This window comes from Miscanthus floridulus, chromosome 3 (assembly GCF_019320115.1).
Source record: "Miscanthus floridulus cultivar M001 chromosome 3, ASM1932011v1, whole genome shotgun sequence".
Classification (NCBI taxonomy): domain Eukaryota; kingdom Viridiplantae; phylum Streptophyta; class Magnoliopsida; order Poales; family Poaceae; genus Miscanthus; species Miscanthus floridulus.
Window position 1 is genome coordinate 103,960,599 of NC_089582.1, and position 24,719 is coordinate 103,985,317.

A 24,719-nucleotide genomic window follows, 5' to 3' on the forward strand; every position below is an offset into this window, starting at 1 on the left:
GCAAGGCCTACATTGTCGGTGATTGGCTCACGGACATTGATTCATCAAGCAGATCATCCGATGATGATAGTGACAATGAGAAGGTGGCCGCCATTGCTATTGATCTTGCATCCTCACCGCCACCATCGCCATCATCCTCTACACACCTATGCCTTATGGCCAAGGGTGAACGCAAGGTAACTAAGAGTGATGATAGTAGTGATGATGAGCAAGCTAGTGATGATGATAGCGATAGCGATGATGATTCACCTACATATGATGATCTTATCAAAATACTAAGAAAATACACTAAGATCATTAGAAAGAGTAGAGCCACAAATGAAAAACTTGATGCTAAAAATGATTCACTCTTAGCTAAGTGTGATACATTAGAAAAGGCTAATGATGAGCTCAAAGAAACAAATGATTCTATATCATCCAAACTCAAAGAGCTCAAATCTTCTAAGAAAGAGCTTAAAGATAAACATGATAAACTTGAGTGGGTGCACAATGAGCTTATCACTAGTCACAACAAGCTAAAAGATGAATATACAACTCTGAAGATCAATTATGATACCCTTGTTATTGCATAAGAATTCTTACCAAATGAGCCACATGATGCTACTAACCATGTTGTTAAGATTGATATAGCTACTTCATGTGATGATTTAATTGGTGAGAGCATTGAGCATGGATCTAGTAGCAAAGACAAGCAAGTGGTTGAGTGCAATGACTATGATGAGTATGTCAAGCTCAAGAGTGACAATGAGAAGCTCATGAAAGATCTTGAAGAGATGAAAAGTCACAACACCATTGTGCTAGAAACTCTTGATCATGACAAATAGTTGATCCTTGAGAATGAGAAGCTCAAAGAAGAAAACAAGAAACTCAAGGAAGAGAAGAACAATGATATTCTCAAGGAAGAGAACAAGAAGCTCAAGATGGAGAAAGAGCATCTCAAGGTGGGATTGATCAAGTTGCTAGAGGCAAGCATCTCCAAAGTGAGCTACTCATGAATACCGTCATGAAGATGGATAGAAGTGGCATTGGATATATGGCAAGTGTAGAGAAGATGAAGGCCCAAGCTCAACATCAACAATCAAAGTCAAAGCCAAAGCCAAAGAGATGTTTTGAGTGTGGACAAGAAGGCCACTTTGCTCATGAGTGTCAAACTCCACCACCACAACCCTTGCCCAAGCATGCTAGACCCTTTGCTTTCAATGCTCACTACATGCTTAGAAAAGATTCTAGTGGAAAGATGAAAGTCATGTTCTTAGGACCCCCAACAAGAGTAGGCCTAAGAAGATTTGGGTGGCTAAGTCACTTGTTGAGAAGGTGAAGGGCCCTCAACAAGTTTGGATCCCTAAAGCTTGAATCTCTTGTGTGTAGGTGAACTACAAGACCGGTGGAAGTCATTGGGTTATTGATAATGGTTGCACTCAACATATGACCGGTGATTCCATATGTTCACCTCACTAGACTTCTTTTCCCCGCGCGCCGGCGTGACAGCAGTGCTGCACAGCGGCGAGGTAGGCCACCCCTTTCCCCTTCTTCCCCCTTCGGATTTTCTTCGTTTGTTGGATTCAACCGATTTGGGGATTAGGGATCGAAGTTAGGGTTAGTGTTTTATTGTTTTTCTTCCCCGTTGAAGACTTTTACGGGTTTAGGGTTTGGCTCTTATATTCTTAAGGCTGAAACCCTCTTCTTTTAATCCCCAGTTAGGGTTAGGGTTCAACCGAAACCCTCCTTTCTTTAACCCAGTTAGGGTTAGAGTTCGGCTTTCTTTCGAGACCCTTTTTTTCTCAGATCCGAAAGGATCTAAACTGATAAGCTAGATCTATACTTAAACGAGGTTCTGATACCAATGTTAGAACTGTAGGAACACTAGGATCATAGATCTAGCCATAGACTGATTCTATTCGGGATAAAAATAGACGCTGTACATCCTAGTGCTTGTAAAACTAAAGAGACATAAAGGGAAGGGGGAAGGTACCGAACCTGACACGGCAGAGGGGGAGGGTTCGGAGGCCGCCATCGGGTTCGTTGATGTAGTCTGCGCACGGGCAGCGACGGTCGGGGAAGATGGGTCGGAGATGCGGTGCCGGCGGTGAAGATCGACGGCGGCGCAGTGCAGCGGTGGAGGTACTTCCCGTCACTGGCTGCGCCCCTCACTTAGATCGGGTTTAGGGTTTGTCGGTGGGGAGGTCGTCTCAGGTTAACCTCGTGATAAGAGGCGCCGGCCCCACCTCTTTTTATAGCGCAAGGTGATAGAGGCCCTCCAGCCATGGTGGGCTGGGCGCCCCCGATCAGGGCGCGAATCAAAGGCCCAACTGATCCGTTGGGTCCAGTTAGGTTAGAGATCAATCTAACACGAAGAAATTGGCCGCCGCACTTTTGGCAACTTTGGGCACCAAAATGCACCGGAGGAGCACAGGACGCCGCAGCACGCCGCAACTGCGGCAGCGAAGCAAACGGCTGCCCGAAGTGCGGCGCGGTGTGGCGTAGTGCGGCCACCATCCAAACACGCCCTAATAACATGATAAGTCCCTATTGCAACCAGACTATATTAATACGGTATAAGTGGTCCAATTTGGTATAACGGAAAAAATTCATTTCAAATTTGATAAATAGCGTGCTAATGAAAATTAAGCAGCAAACAGTCCTCTCAAACAAAGTCAAATGTTCTCTACTGTCTCAATTTGAAATTGAAAAGGGCTGTTGAGCAAGTTAGTCACTAACTTGTTAGTCTGTACATTCGCTTTAAGTTGACGATCTGGGCTCCATTTCCTGATTACGCCTTTCATTCTTCTAAATCTTCTGTGATGTCCTAGTGTATTCAGACAATTCTTATAAATCTTCTGTGATCTCCCCTCCACTTGACGATCCTCTCCATTCACAAGACCCTGGCGAGCCATCGGGCCGAGGGTGAGCCCAAGCAGCTGCCGCGCTCGCGAGGACTCCCTCGGCTCCCGTTCGTCGTCCTCGCGCTCGCCATCTCTGCGGCGGCGGCCGTGGAGACCGTCATGGCCGATGGCACGCCCGATCTCCCTCAGGACGCCTCCGTTTGGGCCGCGCTGGCCCTCGCCATTTCATTCAATATTGCTATTGGCTCGCTCTACTGCTTCATCATCGATGGACCTCCACCGCCTACTGCCGCCATTGTGGAGCCGTGGTCACGGGCTAAGTCAGCCGGTGCTATCGTTTCCTGCATCACCGCAGATGGTATAGTATCGTTCATGCTCCTTGCCTGTGGGGGTGCATCAGGGGCCATTGCAGCTCACAGTTGAATTGGGGTGCGTATGGATTGCAACTTGTTCTTCTATTAGCTGAAGTCGAAGCAGCACCATTACCAGTAGTAGTAGTTGTTGTTGTGTTGGGTTTCCACTGTGTTCATATCCTGATGCTAAATTGTGATAGTTCTGGTACTTCTTGCAATAACTGTATATGTTCTGAAGCCAAATTTACCAGACAGATGACTGGCTTGTGTGCATAATTTCAGCATTATGTAGGTGGCAGACAGGGGACTTTGTGTTCTATAGTGCCATTTTGACAATTGAGGGGAATAAGTCCTGTTTCCAGTTGATCGTTCATCTTTACTAGCTGACTGCATGTCTGAAAATGTAACTGGAATGAATACTTGCACCATACAGAGGCAAAGCTTGTGATTTGTACTTGTGACCAGATCTTATGTCTCACTTAGGACCAGTGTATAGTAGTACAAGTACAATACACGTGGAAAAAATGAGTTACCTCATTAATAAATACAAAACATGCTACTCAAAATTGATTATCTTCAGCTCCTCACTAACTACTGATCATACTGATAATTTCATAACTAACCACATTTGTCAGAACATAATTGAAATTGATGTATGTGCAACACTGACATCATATAGCACTTTTGTGCTTGTAACCAGGTTATTATTGTCTCTATTCCAATCAGGGTATAAAACAGTACAATCAATACATGGTCTGGCAAAAATAATTACTCCATTTGCTATGTAGTGTGTTACTGAAAGTTTGTGTGTTCAAGAAAAAAAGTGTTACTGAAAGTTCGGTAAAGGTTCTGTTCAAACAAAAGGGCGATTCAGATAATCTCTTGCCTATTTCTTAAATGCTATTTCTATATCCAAAATGCTGAATAAACTAACTGTGCATTCATTTGAAAGTTTTTATAAAGGGCCATACTCCAGTTCCTAATCATATTTTCTATTCTCCTTAATGTACTCAAAAATTATTGAAGAATTTGTTGGGCACATGTATGTGGTTAATTGGTGACCCAGAGGTAGCAGCGAGCACTCCTATTTGATGAAAAAGAAGAATTAAAAGAACTGGTTTACATTCCATGTTTTTCCTTTTACTGATTGTACATCAAGCAAACGCAGGCGGCTACTCCACATATAAGGCCTAAAGCATGTATTGTGTCAAGGTATTGATTGATTCAGAGAATAGGAACTCATGTTATGCCATGTATATACTGTTTAGCAAAGTAAGAAAGTTCTGCCAAGGGACACATTTGACACATAGGTGATCATCATATAATATCATACATGGCACAAGTTATCCACCACCTTGGTCCAGCAGAGTGTTTTTGTAAACAAATGGCAGCCAGAGTCCAGAGCTTAGCATAATTGACTAGACTCTACAGAATTATGCATTCATTGAGGTTTTTGACCATTCTGTTCGTATAGCATCAATTTGTGGTACTCTCAGTTGGATTTAGACACCATTCTATGGATTAGGAATTTAGGATGACCAGATGGGGAGGGGAAAGATTTGGCAGAAGGAATATGAAGTATCAATAGCTTTGTGTTATGATACTATGGTATTTTTTCTTATTGCATTTTATAAGTTTTAATGACTCACATAATTTAGCCATATAAAGCTCTGCATTGTTTTTGCAGAATAGTATACTGCTTTGTTTCCTATATCTGGTATGCAACCCTGTGTTCTGATTATTTTCATTTGTGATTTCCTTTTATTTCTTTCTTTTTCTTTTCCAAATTCTCTTGGGTGTTGTGATCACAATCTCTCTTTTGTAACCAGTAGAATCTTCCTTGTGTTGTCAATGCTTTTTAGTTTTTAGTAATTTGCTATTGGCCTCCTGTATATCTATGTGTTCTTTACTGATTTGGTCGTCTAATGAGATCATTTAGTTCCAAGTCTAATAACTTCATTCGGTTATCCCTCTGCTAGTATGTGTTATCTGGGCAGAATCCAGTTATGCGCAGAACTTTATTCTTTTGAGTGCAATGCAACATACACCAGTGGATATCTGAAGTTTCATACTTTCTTTCCCATCTTTCTCAGGCTAGAGGAGAAATGGGAGTCTGGTAAAGATTCTTTTGTGTAATATTGCTATGTATTGCATGATAGCATGAGCGTTATATAGGTGTTGGGACTTGGTATATGAAGACATTTAACTTGTAGGAGCTCTTCTATTTTTATTGGCAGAAGCTTTGTTTTCAACTCACATGATTCTAAATTATATTTTTCTTTCCAAATATAAGTCACCTAAGCAGAAGCTCCCATATAATATTTTTTGACAGAACTATGGGGTGGAAGAGGTACCTTGTGCACACCTGGACAATAAACCTTGTAACTTCCGGCGGTGGAACTAACCATGGAGGGACCTTGTGAGTAGCTTGCAGTTGTAACTAGTCATAACATGTCATTGCTGGACGTGTGACATCAATTATTATTGAAATTTTGGTTTATCTCCTGTATTTTTGTTCAGCTACCTTCTGTCAAAGTTTTTTCTTTTTTGAGGAAACAGGGAGCCCCTACTGGATATATAAATAGATATTAAAGAAAAGGAAAAAACAGCCAGTCCAAAAGAAAAAAAAACACAGAGAAAAAGATTACAAGAACCGATATAGCCAGTCACTAAGACACTAATGCTAGGAAAGTAACTCTTCTTCGCATGATGTCTGTCAAGGGATTAGCAGTTGAAGCTTACTATCTGCACAGATTTTGATATAGCATTGATTTTTTTTGCTTCAGCCTTCGTTTAATCATGTGGCATGATTCTTGCCTCTGTGATCCAGCACTTATATTTAGTGATGCAACATGTAATCAGTCCAGGTTGCAATTATTATAGTGTCAGCTCATTTTACGTCCTTTCACCTATAAGTCTATAACATCTCTAGAGTTTTGAAATATTTAACAAAAAATGAGAAAATTACTGGAAGCGTTGTGTAGCCTTTTAATCAAACCATTTGTTTGTATACGGCACCTTTGAGTCAAAAACCTTAGAAATCTGAAATCTACAGATTTCAGGAGAAAAAGGAGTTCTGATTACTATTGTGTACAGCTAGTGTTGCATGGTAGTAGTACATCTAACTTACTTGTGGAAGCTCTTGTATTTTGATTGGCACAAACCTTATCCACTCATAGTTTTATCAGCTATAATTTTTGCATCTGACTGATCAAAACTGAAGAGGTGCCCTGTGAACACCTTGACGAGGACATCACTTCTACATATACAACCTATGCAACACGGATACGGATACGGATACGGATACGGATACACGTATCGGTATCGGAAGGCTTCAAATACTCGGATACGGCAATTTCCTAAAAAACCGGATACGCGGATGCGTTTTACTATTCTTTAAATAAAAATAGATAATAGCGCATATTAAAATTGTGAAAGACTAAAAGTAGTAAATTACCTTGCAATAACAATTGCCAGCCAAAGCAAAGGCCGGAACTCCGGAAGCATCTCAATTCTTCAATTGTCCATTCTCGAGTTCTCCAAGACTCCTAAGTCCAGAATTTGCATAGAAAAACCAACTATCAATCAATTTATTACTAAAACTTGAATATTCAATAATCAGTAGTAATTCAGTACATCACCTTCTACTACTAGTGTACTGGAGTCTAAACTCTGAAGTAGACAGGAGAGGAGAGGACAAAGGAGTACTGTTATTTAAAACTGATAACAATAAAATGTTGCAATTAACCATATTATTACAACACAACAAGTTCCTATTCCTCATTTGTTTCATTGTCATCCACAACATGAACCTGCGGATCATCCAAACCAAAAGACAGCTTACAATTCAGGTTCATCAAGGGACAGGTCAGCCACTTCAAGAATGCCAATACCACCGAGTGAATCAAAAGAATCCCCTCCTACACCCCACATCCTTGTCTCTCCTGTCTTGTATGCATCAGTTCTTGTGGACAGATGCCTCAGATTTGAGTGCACAAAGACCAAATCTTCAGCACACTCTAGAGTTAAGGCATTTCTCTTGACACTATGGACAAAGTTATATGTGCTCCAGTTTCTTTCACAGCAAGAAGATGAGGCTGGTTGGCTAAGCAATTTCATGACCAAACTCATCAATAAGGGGGCAGATTGTCCATGATTTGTCCACCAAGTCATAGGGGAAACAACTCATCTATCATGGATTAAGTCATGATCATTAAATTCTTCTGAACAACTAGAGAACCTTGAGTACTCTTCTTTTACTTTAGCCAATTCTTTGGCATGGGAAAGAACTTCTTAAAGCAAACCATCATCATTTTCGATACCTCTTTATCCTTGTGAGGTGGTTCACGGCCAACACCTTCGTCAAGCTACTTTTTGCTATAATATTTGCAATTTGGCATTATGATTTTAGTGAATGAAAAAAATCTGAATGACACAAGTGAATGGAAAAAAAATCTGAATGGCAGTTTGTAGTTTTGTACCTTGGATTAAGTGAATGAGCTAAACAATGAAGTGGATTATTTCCTTTTGTCCACCTAGCAATCAATATGTCATAAATAACCGAGTACAGACTTGACTCCTCATCTTCTTGCTTGCCCTCATATTGATATATGACCAACCATCATAGCAGATTGTGACTCCCTTCTTTGCCTATGTGCTCTCCAACAAAGTCTCCGTGTGCCTCCTTTCTTGCTTCAAAAGTCCCTCCCTAACTCTGTTGTAACCAAGAATCACATAACCTTGCATATTGCGGCTGCAAGCAAAGGTAAAGGCTTCTCGAAGATATGGATTTCTCATAAAATTGAAAGATACCCCTCGAGAATAAATTGCTCTACTAATTAAAGCATCCAAGTGCTTACGGTCTTCCAATGCCCAAGCTTTTTCCAATGAAGAAACAAGCCCTCTCTTGTTCCTCTTGTTGCTCTCAGCAGTATTGCTTGAGGAAGGAGCAATAGGCAAAGAAACAGTTCTTGACTTGGATCTTTCCACCAGATTCTTGCACCTTTCAATTTCCTTCCTCATTTCACTAAGCATTTCATATGTAACATTAGGCCATTTACCTATTCCCCTTCCTCCCTTCTGCAGCAAATGAGCTTCAGCTCTAGTGTAACTACTCAGTTTTTGCATTGGACAGTACTTGCAGCACCACATAGCATTTCCTCCACTAGTTTTAGGCTTCTCCAGAATGGTTACATGATCCCAAAGTGGAGCCTTGATTTCTGTTGTGTTTGTGGCTGCAGATCCTACGCTACCACTAGCACTTGCACTAGCACCGCTCATATTTGGAGACACCATCTACTACATACAAGCAACAAGAACTCACTAACTGCACTGTAGAAATAGAAGACAAAGGGAGGAAGGGGAAGACGAAGTGGGGATGCAGCGTGGGGAGCAAAGAAATCAAGCAACAACCGGCTACGAACTGAAGAAGAAGAAGAGGAGATCGAGAACAAGGAAGGGGATTAACTCATGGGATCCACGCCTTAGGGCGGAAACTCGTCGCTGGCGGCCGGCGAGTAGGGACGGAGGCTCATCACCGGCGAGCAGAGGCAAAGGCTCATTGCTAGCGGCCGGCGAGTAGGGACGAAGGCTTGTCGCCGGCAAGTGGAGGCGGAGGCTCGTCGCCGATGGCCGGCGACCAGCGAGCGGGGTTGCGGCTTCACTGCGCGGGGATGCGGCACTCGTCGCGGGCGCAGCCATGCGGGATTGCGGACATCGAACGCTAGGGCGTCGGGGTAGAGGAATAAGGTTCTATCTGCCTGGGCTTCTTACTAGGCTGGGCCGTATCGGCAGACCAGATACGTGTCGGATGGTGTATCCAATTTGCACGAAAATAATAAAAAAGTGGATACTCTAAGGATACGTATCCTGGGCGTATCGGACATGTATCCATATCCGATACGTATCGGATGCACGATACGTGGCTTCAGGGACGTATCCGTGTAACATAGGATACAACCACACCACCTACAACTATAGTACCATCCATTCCACTACCCCAAGCTAGGCCAGCAATTCATAAATTTTACACAAGAAGAGATCGAAATGTGCTCCTAATCAGGAACCTTGGAGTTGAAGACAAAGATATTTGAGCTGATATTTTTGTGTTGTATTTGTGGCTGTCCACAGTGCAATCACCACTTGCAACCAGCTAAAGTATAGTAGGCTAAACTATTTGTTTATTATTTGTTAGCTATCTAGATTCATGGAACAACCTCCATATTAACAGTAGTAATAGACTTAGCTGTCGCCAGTATGTTATAGTAGCATGCACTATAGCAACAACCATTTTGGCTATAAAAGGAGGGTACCTCTATATGTAAGAGTTGGGTTTTGTTTTAGTTCAGTTTAGTTCATTTGGAAACTGCTGCTTGTGTTGTCTCTTGTGTCGGTTAGACCAACAGACTAACCTCTACTCAAAGCCCCATCTTAATATTTCACTACATACTTACAATTTCAGATTGCTTGCACCTTGTTCTTGCTGGTTTTCTTCCATTCCTTGCAGTAACAGACCCTAGTGGTCAGGTCAGCTTAGTTTTGGCTAGGCTAATAACATCTCAAGAGTTGGTTCAGCGGTTGCTAGGCTATTGGAACCTCTTGGTCAGTAGTTTGGATCATGTGAGTCACCCTCACAATTGGAAGGCATCTTATCTCACCGAAAGGTTGGGCCACTAAAGTGTCACATCAACTAGTATTCGGAGCAAAGGTTAATTGGTGAGACTGAGTTTTTAATAGTAGTATTCTTTTACCTATAATCCAAAAAGAGAGAGAGAGAGAGTTTGCCACATCCTATCCAAACTAGTTTGAGCCTAGTTTGCAATCTCTTTTCGGTTTATGCTTTGTTGAATCTCTGGGTTGCATTGTCATATGTTAAGTTGCTGGTCATAGTTCTTGCTTAAAGCTTCTAGTTAAGATCTATCTTCAAAAACAAAGAAGAGAAAGTAAATTTATCTTTGGCAACCTTAGTGTGAAAGCTAAAAAGGAATAGCAGCTGAGAGATAGCTGTCCAGCTACAAGTGCTAGGGTGCAGTAAATACAACACTAGAGTTAAAAAAAGGAAAGAAAGAAAGAAAGAGAGGAATCATATTCTGTCTGGATTGTTCTAGTGCTAGACCATTTGAATAACAAGTGTGCACTTGTTTCGCTGTTCTACTTTTGGTTTCCTTGCCAAAACTAAGTTAGTTATAGCCTGTGATTGAGTTGCACTTCTGAAAAAAAAAGAAGTGGTAGCCTTGCTGTAGGCTTGCAGCTCTTTTGCCATCCCTTGTTTTTCTAAGCTTGTTAACCAACTTTTAGTCTTCTATAGGGCTAGCATGTTGACTAGGACTTTGAGCAAATTTTCAATTTAGCACCTACTGATTTGATTTTGTCTAATCCTTGCTACATCAATAAACCTGCCCTAGCTACACTCTCTACTAGCCATTCAGGTAACATAAGCTTGCATTGGCTGAACTCAACCCTAAAGATCATTGAAGGCTGACCCAGCTACCAGTTGCACCACCTGCTGATTTTGATAAGAACGTGTAAGTACTTGGTAAGAGTTTGAGTGTGAGTGCCTTTGAATTTCCACTTTTCACATCCTAGTAGTTGGTAGGCACATATAATCTTGTTGTATTATTTGTTGTTTGCTGCTAACAATGGCAGGTGAACAAGGTGAGGAAGACGAACCCCTCACACCAAAGACACAAGCAACTAGGGATTACTGAAAACATCACAAAAGTGGTGAACGAGACCAGAGAGGCTTTGAACAGCACCAACACAATCATCACAACCCTTGACTCTCGCATAGTGCAACTTGAACAAGCACAATTATCTTCTGCCACAACATCTCGTGCTACTGCTGCTACTAATGACTACGCTGCTTATATTGAACTAGATGATGTGGTTAATACAAATAGCAACCATGCACATCGACGCCACCACCGCCGTAGAGAGGTACGAGACCGTGATGATCCTCTACTGAAAATAAAAATTTTAATACCTCCTTTTGCTGGTAAATATGATCCTGATACATATCTCACTTGAGAAATGGCCATAGAACAGAAATTTGAGTGTTATGATATCCCTGATAATAAAAGAATTAGAGCTGCCACTAGTGAGTTTACTAATTTTGCATCTATTTGGTGGCAAGAATACTACTATACAAATAGGGATGTTCCTACTACTTGGGAGGGTATGAAGAGAGTTATGAGAGCCCGTTTTGTATCTTCATATTATTCTCATGATTTATTAAATAAATTACAATGCTTGAAACAAGGTAAAAACACAATAGAAGAATATTATCAGGAATTGCAAATTGGTATGCTACGTCGTGGGTTAGAAGAAACATCGGAAGCTAAGATGGCTAGATTTTTTGAGGGGCTTAACTGGGAAATTCAGACCATACTTGATTATATAGAATATAATTCTATCACTCATTTATTTCACCTTGCTTGTAAAGCTGAAAGAGAAGTGCAGGACCGATAAAGGACAAGGGGCCCTTCAGGGGTTATTCCTACAGGTTGGCCAAATCAAAGGCAAGCAAAGACGTCCACAACTTTTTCCAGCCGCACACCTGCACCAACTTCTCCAACAACCATATGCAGTCTACTTCCTCTACTACACCTACATGTGCACCTGAGGCAAGCAAGAGCCCAGCACCAGCCCCTGCTCCAAGTTCCTCGTCAGTTAATTCAACAGGAAGATCACGAGACACACAATGCCATCGTTGTAAGGGCTATGGACACGTGATGCGGGACTATCCTAGCAAGCGAGCTCTTCTAATCAAAGACAATGGTGAGTACACGTCAGCTAGTGATATTGAGGAAGAATATACTATGCTTGCAACTAACCCTATAGGTAATCATCATGATAATGAGGAAGAGCAGTATGGTGTTGAATCAGCAGATAAGTATTTGAGTCTCATTGTATATCGTGTGCTTAGCGTGCAAATGGAACAAGCTGAACAGAGTCAATGCCACAATTTGTTCCAAACTAAATTTGTCGTCAACAACCGATCATGTCGGGTGATCATTGATGGCGGAAGCTATAACAACTTGGCAAGCATGGACATGGTTGAGAAGCTTGGCTTAACCACAAAGCAACATCCTAGGCCCTACTATATTTAATGGTTCAACAATTGTGGTAAGCTGAAGGTAACTCGTATTGTGAGGATACAATTTTCACTTGGTTCATATCATGATTATGCTGATTGTGATGTGGTTCCAATGCAAGCATGCTCTTTGTTATTAGGAAGACCAACATGATAGAGATACCTTGCATCAAGGTAGAACCAATCAGTACACGCTCATGTTTAAAGGGAAGAAAATCACTTTGCTGCCTATGTCTCCTGAAGCTATTCTAAAAGATGAAATAGAAAGAGCTAATAGAGAGAACAAGGAAACTAGCAAAAATGAAAATCAAGTTATAGCTAAGGAACTTGCTTGAAATAAAAAGAAAGAACCTAATGCTAAGAAAGATGGAATTATATTGAAAGGCCCTGTTTTACTAGCTACAAAATTTGAAATTACTGAGATGACAACAAGTAATTCTGTTTGCTATGCTATAATGTTCAAAGAAGCATTATTTTCATATGAGGATATGCCTCTTTCTATGCCTCCTGCTGTTGCTGACCTTTTGCAGGAGTATGGAGATGTGTTTTCTAAGGAAATACCACCTGGGCTACCACCAATCCGAGGAATTGAACATCAAATTGATCTAATACCAGGTGCTTCCCTACCCAATCGTGCACCATATAGGACCAATCCTGAGGAGACTAAGGAGATTGCACGTCAAGTGCAGGACTTGCTTGACAAAGGGTATATACATGAAAACCTTAGTCCTTGTGCTGTTCTAGTTATTTTGGTTCAAAAAAAGATGGATTATGGCATATGTGTGTTGATTGTAGGGCTATTAATAATATCACCATTAGATATCGTCACCCTACTCCTAGGTTAGATGATATGCTTGATGAATTAAGTGGTGCTAAAATGTTCTTCAAAGTTGACTTACATAGTGGTTATCACCAAATCAGAATGAAACTAGGAGATGAATGAAAAACAGCTTTTAAAACTAAATTTGGCTTATATGAGTGGTTAGTCATGCCTTTTGGTTTAACTAATGCACCTAGTATATTTATGCGATTGATGAACGAAGTTCTACATGCTTTCATTGGAAAATTTGTGGTAATATACTTTGATGATATCTTGATTTATAATAAGTCACTTCCGGAACATCTTGAGCATTTACGTGTTGTTTTTAATGTTTTAAGAGATGCACGTTTGTTTGGAAACCTCTGAAAGCATCTAGGCTCCTAGTTGGGTTTCGGTGATTAATGACAATACAAAATTACTATAACTAACATGTGTTTTGCAGATGCAATTAAGTTAGGTCATGGTAATGGAGATCAATCGGGCAATCAAAGTTGTCATGCCCCTATGATGGAAATCATTTTGGTTTTCAAAGGATGGACGACAAGGTTAAGATGACTAGTTCTAAGTGTCGATTGGAGTCGGAGAGACACTTAGAGTAGTTTAGGACTTTGTTTTTCCTTTGGCTGTACTATTAAGGGGGGTATGGACGGGTAGCTTGACCTAGTTGAGTCTAGTGAGTTAGGTGTGGTGCACACTTGTTAAAACTAGCTCTAGGTAGCTCCTACGAAGCCCTTTGATCCCATGGAGCAAACTTCATTCACAAATGATCAAGAGTTGGAAGTGAATGGAGGGTCAAATACTGACCGGACGCTGGCTCCGGTGCGACCGGACGCTGGCCGTAGGGTCCGGTCAGTTCATTTGACCGAGGAGAACAAGTCTGGTGTGACCGGACGCTGGAAGGTCAATGTGACCAGATGCTGAGGGCCAGCGTCCGGTCGACTCCAGTAAGGGTCCAGACTTGAGAAAGTGTGACCAGACGCGTCTGGTCAATACTGACCGGACCCTGAGGGTTCAGCGTCCGGTCGAGTCCAGTAAGGGTTTTATGCGACCGGATGCATCCGGTCAGTGCTGACCAGACCCTGCTAGCGTCTAGTCAACTCATTACTACTGGTTCGTGGGTTGAACTGACCGGAGCGTCCGGTCAACATGATCGGAGCGTCCGGTCACCCCGTAGAAGCTCATAACGGTTCATTTTTCAGGCTACCTTATAAATAGAAGCTCCACTTGTGTGTGGAGTCACTTTTGCTCATTCCAACAGCTGAGAAACATGTTTGTGAGTGCCAAGAAGAGCAAGGTCCTAGTGAGGTGTTTGTGATTTAAGAATCCAAGAGTGAAACCTCATTAGTGAATCAAGAGTAGACAAGTGTGCATCCATCTTCTCATGAGGCTTCGCGTGGTCAAGTGAGAGTTCGTGCTTGTTACTCTTGGTGATCGCCATCACCTAGACGGCTTGGTGGTGATTGGGAGTTTGGTGTTCACCCGGCAGAGCTTGTGGGTGACCCAACTCAAGTTGTGAGCGGTTTTGGGTGATTCGCCGCGACGGAGTGTCGAAGAATCAACTCGTAGAGAGCACTTAATCCTTGCGCGGATCAAGGGGGAGCTACACCCTTGCGCGGGTGCTCCAACGAGGACTAGTGGGGAGTGGCAACTCTCCGATACCTCGGCAAAACATCACCATGTTTCTCTCTCCATTTACTTTGAGCATTTACTTTAAGTATTTACTTTGAGCAATTCAATACTTGTCTTTACATTCATAGAATTGCCATGCTAGAGTAAGTTTGGAACATAGGTTGCAAGTCTTTTGTGCGTTAATTTGATAGAAACACTTTTCTAGGCACAAGGGGTTAATTGGGCTATCCATAGGATTTGATTATTGCAAGAAAATTTAGAATTAGCCTAATTCACCCCCCCTCTTGGGCATCTTGATCCTTTCAATTGGTATCAGAGCCTCATGCTCATGTTTTTAAGCTTAACCGCTTAGAGTAAGATGTCTCACGAGGATGGACCTCCTCCTATCTTCGAGGGGGATGATTTTCCATATTGGAAAATTCGCATGGAGGCATACCTAGAAGCTCTAGACGTTGGAATTCTTAGAGCCACCTCTCAAGGGTTCCCAACCCCTAAGAATGCCGCACAACTTCAAGGCGATGAAGTGAACTATGAAAAATGGAATGCAAAGGCTCGCAACACCATCTTTAGAGGCCTTTGCAAAGATGTGTTCAATCATGTAAGGAACCACAAAGACACCTATGCACTATGGTCGGACGTTTGTGCGCTCCATGAGGGAACTAAGAGTGAGCGTGAGGAACGCTATCATCTTATAATTAAAAAGCTAAATTCTTTTGAGATGCTTCCCAAAGAAAGTGCTAATGAAATATATTCTCATTTAAATGTTCTTGTAGAGGAAGTCAATGGGCTTGGACTTACTCAAATATCACCATCCGACGTTGTGAGAAAGATCTTGAGTGTCCTCCCCATTAACAAATATGGGCACATTGTGACCGTGCTACATCAAGGTGATCTTCTCGCCGCTACACCGACACAAATCTTAGGAAAGATCAATGCTCATGAGATGTACATGCACATCACGCCACAAGATGGCTCATCCTCTACAAAGAAGAAAGAGAAAGACTTAGCATTCAAAGCTAGCCAAGATAAGGGCAAGGCAAGACTTGAGTATGAGAGCTCAAGTGATGAAGATGATGAAGAAAGTCTTGCTCTCATGGTGAAGAAGACCGCCAAGATGCTAAAGAAGCTAAACAAGAATGGCATCAAGTTTGATGGCAAGAAGAAGAAGTTCTTCACTAGCTCAAGAAGAAAGCCAATCTCCGAGATGGATTGCTACAATTGTGGCGAACTTGGCCATCTAGCTCATCAATGTACAAAGCCCAAGAAAGACAAGTTCAAAAACAAGGGCAAGAAAGATGATTCAAGCAATGAAGATGAAGATGAGAAGAAAAAGAACAAGCCATACAAGAAGAGAGATGGCAAAAAGAGAGACTTCTACAAGAAGAAGAAGAGTGGCAAGGCCTACATTGTCGGTGATTGGCTCACGGACATTGATTCATCAAGCAGATCATCCGATGATGATAGTGACAATGAGAAGGTGGCCGCCATTGCTATTGATCTTGCATCCTCACCGCCACCATCGCCATCATCCTCTACACACCTATGCCTTATGGCCAAGGGTGAACGCAAGGTAACTAAGAGTGATGATAGTAGTGATGATGAGCAAGCTAGTGATGATGATAGCGATAGCGATGATGATTCACCTACATATGATGATCTTATCAAAATACTAAGAAAATACACTAAGATCATTAGAAAGAGTAGAGCCACAAATGAAAAACTTGATGCTAAAAATGATTCACTCTTAGCTAAGTGTGATACATTAGAAAAGGCTAATGATGAGCTCAAAGAAACAAATGATTCTATATCATCCAAACTCAAAGAGCTCAAATCTTCTAAGAAAGAGCTTAAAGATAAACATGATAAACTTGAGTGGGTGCACAATGAGCTTATCACTAGTCACAACAAGCTAAAAGATGAATATACAACTCTGAAGATCAATTATGATACCCTTGTTATTGCATAAGAATTCTTACCAAATGAGCCACATGATGCTACTAACCATGTTGTTAAGATTGATATAGCTACTTCATGTGATGATTTAATTGGTGAGAGCATTGAGCATGGATCTAGTAGCAAAGACAAGCAAGTGGTTGAGTGCAATGACTATGATGAGTATGTCAAGCTCAAGAGTGACAATGAGAAGCTCATGAAAGATCTTGAAGAGATGAAAAGTCACAACACCATTGTGCTAGAAACTCTTGATCATGACAAATAGTTGATCCTTGAGAATGAGAAGCTCAAAGAAGAAAACAAGAAACTCAAGGAAGAGAAGAACAATGATATTCTCAAGGAAGAGAACAAGAAGCTCAAGATGGAGAAAGAGCATCTCAAGGTGGGATTGATCAAGTTTGCTAGAGGCAAGCATCTCCAAAGTGAGCTACTCATGAATACCGTCATGAAGATGGATAGAAGTGGCATTGGATATATGGCAAGTGTAGAGAAGATGAAGGCCCAAGCTCAACATCAACAATCAAAGTCAAAGCCAAAGCCAAAGAGATGTTTTGAGTGTGGACAAGAAGGCCACTTTGCTCATGAGTGTCAAACTCCACCACCACAACCCTTGCCCAAGCATGCTAGACCCTTTGCTTTCAATGCTCACTACATGCTTAGAAAAGATTCTAGTGGAAAGATGAAAGTCATGTTCTTAGGACCCCCAACAAGAGTAGGCCTAAGAAGATTTGGGTGGCTAAGTCACTTGTTGAGAAGGTGAAGGGCCCTCAACAAGTTTGGATCCCTAAAGCTTGAATCTCTTGTGTGTAGGTGAACTACAAGACCGGTGGAAGTCATTGGGTTATTGATAATGGTTGCACTCAACATATGACCGGTGATTCTCATATGTTCACCTCACTAGATGAAGAGGTAGATGGACAAGAGAAAATAACATTTGGAGATAATTCAAAGGGCAAGGTTAAAGGATTGGGCAAAGTGGCAATATCAAATGATCATTCCATCTCCAATGTGCTCTATGTTGCTTCATTGAGCTTCAACTTGCTATCCGTTGGGCAATTATGTGATCTTGGCTTTCAATGCTTATTCACCGAGAAGGAGGTTGTTGTATCCAAGGTAGATGACAATCAAGTGATATTCAATGAATTTAGATACAACAACCTATATCTAGTTGACTTCACCTCCAAAGATGCAAACTTGAAGACTTGCCTATTCACCAAAACAACACTTGGGTGGCTATGGCATAGAAGACTTGCTCATGTTGGGATGAGCTCACTCAAGAAGCTTATGAAAAATGACTTGGTGAGAGAGTTGAAGGATGTGAAGTTTGAGAAGGACAAGCTTTGTAGTGCATGTCAAGCCGGCAAGCAAGTTGCAAACACTCATCCAACCAAAGCTTTCATGTCAACCACAAGAGTGCTAGAACTCCTACACATGGATTTATTTGGACCAACAACATACAAGAGTTTGGGAGGAAATCTCTATTGTCTTGTGATTGTGGATGACTATTCAAGGTATACATGGGTGTTCTTTCTTCATGACAAATCCGAAGTTGCATCTTGTTTCAAGAAGTTTGCCAAGAGAGCTCAAAATGAATTTGAAGTGAAGCTCAAGAAGATAAGAAGTGACAATGGCAAAGAGTTTGACAACACAAACATAGAAGCTTATTGTGATGAAGTTGGAATCAAACATGAAGTCTCCGCAACCTATACTCCTCAACAAAATGGTGTAGTTGAGAGGAAGAACCGGACTTTGATCACTCTTGCAAGGATAATGCTAGATGAGTACAACACCCCCGAAGCTCTATGGGCGGAAGCAATCAACACCGCATGTTATGCATCCAACCGCCTATTTCTTCAAAAGTTCCTTGTCAAGACACCTTATGAGTTGCTCAATGGGAAGAAGCCGGACGTCTTCTTCTTTAGGGTGTTTGGTTGCAAATGCTACATCTACAAGAAGCGGCAACACCTAGAGAAGTTCCAAAGACGTTGTGATATTGGTTTTCTTGTTGGTTACTCATCAAAGTCCAAAGCATATAGAGTATTTAATCATGCCACCGGCTTGGTTGAAGAAACATATGATGTGGAATTTGATGAATCTAACGGCTCCCAAGGAGCACATAAGAATCTTGATGATGTAGGTGATGAACCGTTGAGAGAGGCTATGAAGAATATTCCGGTGGGAGACATCAAGCCAAAAGATGATGAAGATGATGTACAAGTCATCAACCAACCTTCTTCATCAAGTGTACCACAAGATGGTGAAAAAGATGAGAGAGTAGAAAATGAAGATACTCATATCTCCCATGAGCAAATGGTGGTACAAGCACAAGATGTTGATGCTCCACAACCTCCTCCTCAAGTGGTCAATAGAAGAAATACACCTCTCCTACAAGATCATCCACAAGATCTCATCATAGGGAGTCCATCAAAGGGTGTAATGACTCGATCTTAAAAACTTACTTCATTTATTGCTCATCACTCTTTTATCTCTTGCTATGAGCCTACCAAGGTAGAAGAAGCTCTTAAAGATTTGGATTGGATCAATGCCATGCATGAAGAGTTGAACAACTTCACTCACAATGAAGTTTGGACTCTTGAAGAGCGACCAAAAAGTGCAAGAGTCATTGGAACGAAGTGGGTGTTCCGCAACAAGCAAGATGATCAAGGTGTTGTTGTGAGGAACAAGGCAAGACTAGTTGCAAAGGGGTTCTCTCAAGTTGAAGGCTTAGATTTTGGAGAGACCTTTGCACTGATTGCAAGATTAGAAGCCATTCGTATCCTACTTGCATATGCATCACATCATGAAATGAAACTATATCAAATGGATGTGAAAAGTGCATTTTTAAATGGCTTTATTAATGAACTAGTCTATGTTGATCAACCTCTCAGGTTTGAAGACCCTAGATATCCTAATCATGTCTATAGGTTGTCCAAGGCACTATATGGGCTTAAGCAAGCCCCAAGAGCTTGGTATGAGCGCCTTCGGGACTTCCTTATTAAGAAGGGCTTCATCATTGGGAAGGTCGACACTACACTATTTACCAAGAAGCTTGATGGGCATATCTTTATTTGTCAAGTATATGTTGATGATATCATTTTTGGATCATCAAATGAAGACTCATGCAAAGAATTTGGTGAATTGATGTCGAAGGAGTTTGAGATGTCAATGATTGGTGAGCTTATATTCTTTCTTGGTTTTCAAGTCAAGCAAATGAAGGAAGGCATTTTCATCTCTCAAGAGAAATACACTAAAGATCTTCTCAAGAGATTCAAGATGGATGAATGTAAGCCAATCAAGACACCAATGCCTACAAATGGACATCTCGACCTAGATGAGGGAGGTAACCCGGTTGATCAGACTCTCTACCGTTCTATGATTGGTAGCTTGTTATATTTAACCACATCTAGGCCCGACATCATGTTTAGTGTGTGTATGTGTGCTAGATTTTAAGCTAGTCCTAAGGAAACACATTTAATTGCCATAAATCCTTAGGTATCTTAAGCACACACCAAGCATTGGCCTTTGGTATCCCAAAGGAGCTTTATTTGAATTAATTGGCTATTCCGATTCGGATTACGCCAGATGCAAAGTTGATAGAAAGAGCACACCCGGAGGGTGCCATTTGCTTGGTAGATCACTTGTGTCTTGGTCCTCCAAGAAACAAAATAGTGTGGCTTTGTCCACCGCTGAAGGGGAATACATTGCCGCGGGTGCATGTTGTGCACAAATTTTATACATGAAACAAACTTTGCTAGACTATGGTGTAGTTCTAGAAAAGGTACCTCTTTTGTGCGACAATGAAAGTGCGGTAAAACTTGCAAATAATCCGGTTCAACACTCTCGCACCAAGCATATAGATATCCGCCATCACTTTCTAAGAGATCATATGGCTAAAAATGATATATCACTAGAAGGTGTAAGATTCAAAGATCAATTCGCGGATATCTTCACGAAACCGCTAGATGAGGCTACATTTTGTAGATTGCGGAATGAGCTCAATGTACTTGATTTTAGTAACTTCACTAAAAATTGAGCTTGTGTTGTCCCTTGCATTCATTGTAATATACAACATGCTTAATTTGTGGCAATGCATATAGGGCTTGTCTAACATGGTTAAGATAACCACCAAAAAGCGTGTGAAGAAGCTTAACCTTGGATCAAACTTGACAAGCAACTAGATTTACTTACAAGTATTGCATATGCATGAATGTTGTTTTGTTGTTTTGTTCCATTTGCTCTCTTGTTGCCTATTTTCTTAAAAAGAATTATAGCCTAAGGCAAAATATTTTGAAAAATATGAGGGTTTGAGAGAGGTCACTCACATCAGTCTTAATTGGTGTTTATTTGGATCTTATTCATGTTGAGACTTGATTGGGAACAGACAGCGTGAAGGAAGTTTGGAGATTTGCTAGAAAAAGTGCACCGGACGCTGCACCGGATGTTGCTGTCCAGTGTCCGGTCAGTTCATAGGAGGTGAACTGCTGCCGAAGGAGTGACCGGACGCTGCATCTGTGCGTCCGGTCAGGAGGACCTTCAGCGTTCGGTCGATCAAAGGAAGGAAAGGCACTACTGATCGGACCCTGCCTGTGTCCGGTCATGGACCATCGGACACATCTGGTCCTGATTCCAGAGGAATTGGACCTCTTTGGAATCGACCGGACACTGGGTGGTACCGTCCGGTCGCTACCACCGGAGCGTCCGGTCAGTGGATCTCGTGCGGCTTCAGGACTCTTTTCTCCATTTCCTTCTCTGTCGCATTTGGGACCCTCATATAACCACTGCCTTTGATTTGTTTCCCGGTGACCTAGCCCTAGCCCTTGCCGCCGCCTCCTGCGCCTTCATAGCTCGCCAGCCGCTTGCCACCGTAGCTCGCCGTGCCGCCGCGTAGCAAGCTCTGCCTGAGCCTCCCCGTGTGCCACCGTGCCAGCACAGCCCATGCCGTCATAGCCCTCTCACCACCGCACTCGCCCGGCCCTCTCGCCACCGCGCCACCTAAGCCGAGCTCGTTGCCAAGCCTCACCGCATGCCTCCGGTCTACCTGCTGCTCAAGCAATCGCCCTAGCCCTATTTTCTTCTTAGTAAGACCAGATCAATGCTCCAAATTCGATTTGCCTATGAACCTAGATCAACTGCATTGTTTTGATTCCAAATCACATTCAGGGTTTTCGACCTAACCCTAGCTCGGTTCCGAGGATCCCCCACGTGACATCTCATCTTTTCTCGGATCGCCGTTCGTCAGGTAGAAAGCCATTCGATTCAAGTTCGTATCTACATTGCTTTCTCTATTAGGGTTTTGCATCTATTAGACATATGGTATTTATTTGTATATCCATCTATTCTATCATGCAGCGTGTTGTGCCGCTGAGTTTCGTGTGACAGTTGTCAAATAACTCGGGGCCAAGCTCGCGAGTACGGACCGAGGCCAAGCCTTGAAAGCGGTAGTTTGATAGTTAATCTTCATCAGCGTTAGTTCATCATCTTGTTAGTTTAGATGGCTCACACCAAGAACATTGGTGGTGGCCTAGGTGATGATGATTGGAGGCCCCCGCCTCGCCAGCCAGTAGGATCGAAGGGCAAGTCAACCAAGCAGGTGACATCCAAGAAGCGCAAGTACCCCGACGCAGAGACAGCGAGAGCAGCAGCTGTTGCAGAGGCCGTAGAGCGTGCCGAGAGAGGTGGTGCCTGTAGCAGAGTTGTCATTGCAGATCAACCGGTTTCACCAGCAGTAAGAGCTTCACTCTTCATTGATCCACATCACAGATTTATTCACTTTGCTTTCAGAGGCAAAGACTACAGAGTGACGAGTGGCAAGGCCAGAGAGATACTAAGGCTATAGGATCAGCCTGTCAAGATGCATGAGGTTTGTTATGGACAGCAGGAGCCTCCCAGGCGTCCTCATGGAGGGTTGGTGCCCCCTACAGATTTAGTGCGACATTACTTCAAGGAGCCCTTTGGTGAGGGGTCGAGCAGGAACCCCAGTGACTTGACTCCTATAGTGAGAGTGCTCGAGGCCATTATTAGGAGGACACTGCTTCCCAGGTTAGGATACAGGGAGGGCCTGACTCGCTTACAGCTCTGGCTTCTCAATGCCCTGATGCAGCAGACAGTATTTGATATTTGGGACCTCCTTCTTTCAGAGATGGAGGATACAATAGCTGAGGGATTCAAGGGTCGCAGGCAGCTTCCCTATGCTCACTAGATCACGTTTCTCATCCGTAGAGTAGTGCTTGATAAGCCCCCAGGTATGATGGATGAGTATACAAGTGCCACCACAGAGTTCCCAACTTACAACCTATCATAGAGGATTAGACACAGCACTCCTCAGGCACCCAGATAGCCTAGCCGTCGTCTCGACATGCTAGAGTCCATAGCTCAGCAGGATGAGATTATTAGAGGGATTGCAGCCACTGAGGAGGAGGAGCTAGAGGCACAGCAGGAGGTGAGTGAGTATAGTGATAGCTCTGACGACGACTACCAGCCTATTCCTTAGATGCCTCCACGCAGACATGATGCAGAGGCCGGTAGCTCCAGTTCTGCTCCACCTGCTCTATAGATAGACCCCGCTCTCATTACTATTCTTGAGCGGATGTAGCAGACATAGGATAGACAGGCATAGGAGACAGCTACTACTTTTGCCTAGTTTTAGGCTCGACAGGACGAGTTCCAGAGGCAGCAGCAGGCCATGCAGTAGCAACAGCAATAGATGCATCAGCAGCAAATACTCTTGCAGCAGCAGCTTATGGGTTTCATGCAGCATGTAGTGACAGCTCTTGGGGCCCCATAGCCACAGCCTTCGCCCTAGCTTGCTCAGCCTGCTACCACTTCGACGACTCCAGCAGTACAGCCTAGTGGGCTCCAGAGTCCGGGATAGCCTCCAGCTCAGTTTGCTTCACCTCTTGTACAGGTGTCCTAGTGGTTAGCTTCACCTGTGGTAGCCTCGCAGTTCACTCCACTTTAGACGGGCTTCACACCGGAGCAGTCACCCTCGCTATTTGTGCCTGACACGTCAGTCTCCAGGAGTCTTGGAGCATCCTTCAGCGAGTTGATCGGCATGCCTACTCCGCCTCATATGCATACTGCCGGTCCCTCCATAGCAGCTCCAGTCGCAGTGACTACTCAGAGGCTCCCCTCGTCTGTCGCCTCATTAGATCCTATGACAGACATACTAGTAGCTTCACAGGCAGCACCAGCCCCAGCTCAGACCTAGACCGCTTCAGTGACACTTCCTGCCATAGAGGGTCAGTTAGTTTAGAGCTCAGGGTCAGATGATGATGGTGCCCAGTTCCAGCTTGCCCCACGTTCTTCAGCGCCTGACTCGTCCGCTGCAGCCCCGCCGACCGACCCCTAGGTTTTGGTGTTTGACACCAAAGGGGGAGAAGGTTCGAGTATGTAGACTCAGGGGGAGCGACATTTAGGGGGAGCTAGTTATCTAGTATTAGCTTATTATATACATTTGGAGTTCTATTTGTGTGATACACTATTACTTATGCATTCCTGTGTTTACTTTCATGCATACTATTATATATATGTGATAGTGCTATCTATGTGATTGTGATATATGACATGTGTGCTTTCTACTTTGCATTATTTAAATATCATATCACTTGTGTTATGCTCATTTGCCTTTGCTTCCGCGTTTATACTCCGATGCAAATGAGCTTTGTTAATCGTACTCATGCTTAATTCACATCCTTTGAGTACATTGTGTTGGCTTGGGTCATATAAGCTTGACTAACACTTTTGTTCTTATCAACAAAAGCTTATATGAACCAAGCCCATTTAAAACCTCACTCTTTCACATACTCAAGGTGGTATTGTCATCAATCACCAAAAAGGGGGAGATTGAAAGCATCTAGGCCCCTAGTTGGGTTTCGATGATTAATGACAATACAAGATTACTATGACTAACGTGTGTTTTGCAGATGCAATTAAGTTAGGTCATGGTAATGGAGATCAATCGGGCAATCAAAGTTGTCATGCCCCTACGATGGAAATCATTTTGGTTTTCAAAGGATGGATGACAAGGTTAA

General features: G+C 42.7%; 1 pseudogene; it reads right to left on the reverse strand.

Moving 5' to 3' along the window:
• Positions 1-6,969: 6,969 nt before the first annotated feature.
• On the reverse strand, positions 6,970-8,491 carry LOC136544147 (uncharacterized; annotated as a pseudogene).
• Between the last annotated feature and the right edge of the window lie 16,228 nt (positions 8,492-24,719).